Source organism: Chaetura pelagica, unplaced genomic scaffold, assembly GCF_000747805.2.
Source record: "Chaetura pelagica isolate M959 unplaced genomic scaffold, ChaPel_1.0 scaffold13, whole genome shotgun sequence".
Classification (NCBI taxonomy): domain Eukaryota; kingdom Metazoa; phylum Chordata; class Aves; order Apodiformes; family Apodidae; genus Chaetura; species Chaetura pelagica.
In genome coordinates, this window is record NW_009954543.1 from 1950742 (window position 1) to 1954803 (window position 4062).

Below are 4062 nucleotides of genomic sequence, written 5' to 3' on the forward strand. Positions count from 1 at the left end.
AAGAGGCACTTCCGATTTATTGCCAAGCGCGGTCAGAGTCACAATAAGGTGGTGAGAGTTTCTCGCTTGGAGAGGCAGGGGGCTGGGAACTAATTACGGGTGGTACTTTAAGGAAGAAAATGTGCCCGTTCTTCTGGCCTGTTGATAAAGACCGTCTTTTATGATTGTATGATACTTTGTGACACTTGAAAATCCATTAAAAGTTAGAGAGGATGTTATGTTCAAAACACTCAGTCCCTGTATGATTTAGACACAGCAGATCAATAACTGCCCAGAAGGGCCTCAGGATTGCACATTGCACACATCTGACACTTCTCAGGTGGTTCTCAGTAGTAGGGAGAAGGAAAAGAAAAAGAAAAAAAAGGAGAAAAAAAAAAAAAAGATGAAAGGGCGTCGGGTTTCATTTCACTTCCTCTGTTTCAGTGGTTGTCGACAGAATCAGCTTGGTTGGTGGTGGAGAATGGATCGAAAACAGTCCAGAGGAGAAGGACCTGGGAGAGATGGTGAATGAGAAGCTCAGCATGAATCAGCCATGGGTGCTTGCAGAAAGCCAACAGTGTCCTGGGCTTCATCAAAAGAAACATAGCTGGTAGGTCAAGGGAGGGGATTCTCCCCCTTTACTTGGCTCTGGTGAGACCCCACCTGGAGTACTGTGTCCAGTTCTGGAGCACCCAACATAAGAAGAACATGGAGCTCATGGAGAAAGTCCAGAGAAGGGCCATGAAGATTGTCAGAGAGCTGGCACACCTCTCCTGTGAAGACAGGCTTAGAGAGTTGGGGTTGTTCAGCCTGGAGATGAGAAGGCTCTGGGGAGACCTTATAGCACCTTCCAGTACCTGAAGGGGCTACAAGAAAGCTGGGGAGGGGCTTTTTGCAAGGGCTTGCAGCAAGAGGACAAGAGGTAATGGATCGAAACTTGAAGAGGGGAGATTTAGGTTAGACATTAGGAGGAAATTCTTCAGTGTGAGGGTGATGAGACACTAGAACAGGTTGCCCAAGGAATTTGTGGAAGTCCCATCCCTGAAAGTACTCAAGGTCAGGTTGGATGGGGCTCTGAGCAACCCGATCTACTGAGATTTGTCCCTGCCCATGGCAGGGGGGGGTGAACTAGATGATCTTTAAGGTCCCTTCCAACTCAAACCATTCTATGATTCTATGAACTCCTCAGTTGAGTCACTCCTCATTTAAAGTGGGGTGAAAGTGAAGCTGGCCTGGTAGGTTTTCTGGTCCAATGGTGAGGCATGAGCCTGTTACAAGAGAGAGAGCAGGAAGTGCTGGGGGAAAGATTCTGTTGCCGGCTCTGCAGCCGTTTGGGCTGGAGAGGGAAGACACAGGAGCAGCCTTGGGACAGGGAGAGAAGGAGTGGCCAGGAGCCCAGTGCAGCTCTGTGCCATATGCTGCCTGTTTTCTCAGGTGAGAAGCATCAGCACCTCTGATCTAGCTAGGTGGTGACACTAAGAACTGTTTTCTGAAGTGTGGTGTTTTTTTTCCCCTCAGGAACGCAGGAATAGACACACTGCATCAGAGCCTGCATCCACCCAGTCCACACTGACTCCCTGCAGATGCTGCAGAGAGAGGTGCTAGAACCCTCTTGTGTCAGCACCCTGCAAATACCTGCCTCATTTCCATGAGTTAGGCAGTGACTAGACCCTAAGGCCAGGGATTTATTAAAATCCATTATAGTAACTATGTATGTGCAGAAGAGCTATGGTGCTATCCAGTCCCTGCCTGAGATTGTTAGCTGTGGTTCTGGCTTCCCTGGTTTGTTCAGATGTGTCTTAAGAAAACTTGAGTTCAGACCATATGTCCACACTCCTTTCAGCCTGTTTCACCAGTTTCCCAGCAAGGACAGCAAATACTTTCTCTGTTGCTCACTGAAGTGCTGGATTCTCCTCCTATCACCCAGTTTCTAGCCAGTGGGTGATGGTTCACATTGCACACAGTGGTCTTAAAAGCAGAAACAGATGCTGTTCATGTATATTTCATTAAACAACCTGTTATGCACACCCAGAGAGTGGCTGATAAAGCTTGCAAATTCCTTTGTCCATAGAGTCATGACATGCCCTACATTCTGCCTCATGCTGCAGTGCACATCTCAGCTCCTCAGGTTAAAGCAGCTTCTCATTGAACGTGGCAAATGTGACAACTGTTAAAATATTTTACATTATCTGTAGAAGTCATATGTTCTTTCTTTCCAAATGAGCTAATGCAGCAATGGTTTACATTTTAAAAAATAGTCCATTACCTGCTTAACTGATTAGGTGTTGACATTGATTTCATTTGAGCATGTTGACGAGGTCTTGTCAGACCTTGCTAAGCTAGAAATGCTTCTGCCACCACTCATACATGACAGCAGCCTCATTATCTAACTTAATGGCATTGGCTTTGTTAGGAGTGCATTTGCCATCAGTCACCTGTCCAATCAGAGCTCTATAGCACTTGGCAGAAACTGTAGCAGGGAACATTTCTCTTCTTCTGTAGAGATATGTAGGTCAGTCACAACACAGTATTTAGCTTCCACTGGGAGAGGTACAATGGCATGAAGCCAGCTGCTGGAAATTGCTCTTACAGGTAATTTGAATAGATCTGAGTGTCCTGTAGCCCAGATATCCAAAAGTAGGATCTTAGATCCAGAGTTAGAAGGGTGATGAGTGTCTATCACCATCCTTTCTTTAAAGATAGATACCTCAAAATACAGTATCTATGGTGTTACTCCATAGGAACTTTAAGGGATTATTTTCTTCAAGATCAGTCTAATTTCCTATAAAAAGTTAATTGTAACATCTATTTTTCTTGGTTCTTAGTTCCTTTTCTGCGACTTAAATTTCCAGGGTCCTATGAGATTTCACCTCCGGTGTTGAATTCTCCTTCTCTCTTTTTAGAAAAACAACTTTTTACCAACAAAGCTCACCCAAGATCTGGTGAGAACAGAATTGAGTCCAGCATGGAGGAACTGTTGGCCTTTCTCATCTCTCATGTTCTCACACCTTGCTTTCCTCACCCCACACACTTTGAGCCCACTTCAGTCTAGAGGGAAGAGCAGTCATGCTATTCCTTAGATATATGACAATATAATCAGTGTTAGCAGATGACCCCTAGTACCCCATCATGCAATAACAGAAGGAACAGATATCTTCTTCATGCTCAAAATTTGACTTGCTGTCTCCCTTTCAATACTCAATGTTTTTCATTCCATCATGTGGCCAACAGTTTTGTGTCTTCATTAAATCTGGGCAGATGAGCCTTTTCAGACCTGATGCCTCTATTACTTTATGCATTAATCAGTGGAGTATTTGACTGGGAAATGGGATGATCTTGGTAATTCAATCCCAATCTAAATCCAAAATGAAGGTGTCAGGTAACAACACTATGGACAGCCACGTGGAGCTGACAGGGAGTTCAGAAAACATAAGACTACAACAGCTAAACCTTACTGCAGTACAAAAACTTCTGTCAGTCTGACTGCTTTAAAAATTACAGAATCATAGAATACCAGGTTGGAATGGACCTCAAGGATCATCTCATCCAGCCTTTCTTGGCAGAAGCATGGTCTAGACAAGATGGCCCAGCACCCTGTCCAGCTGAATCTTAAAAGTGCCCATAGTTGGGGAATCCACCACTTCCCTGAGGAGATTATTCCAATGGCTGACTGTTCTAATGGTGAAAATTTTGCCTCTTGGGTGTAATTGAAATCTCCTCAGGAATAACTTGTACCCATTACACCTCAAATGGTAGTCTAGATCCTTTGAACTAGATCCTGGACAACCTAGCTCAAGGATGTGTTTAAATCCCAGAAGAAAGCCCAGGATGCCTGCTTTTTCAGCACCAGTAGATGCTCGGGGCACCTCAGTGCTGTCCATCAATGAACTCCATCAGGATCTGTATGTGCTAATGGAGAAAAATAGGGCAAGAAAGAAAGGGACAAGCAGGAGCTAAGGGCAGACGAGGGCTCTGCCCTCCCAGCTGAGCATTTTGCCTTTAGTCAGCACTGCCATTGCTCTTGCCATCCTTCCTGGCACTGTGCCTTTGCATTCCCAGCAATTCAGCAAGTCAGCTTCAGCA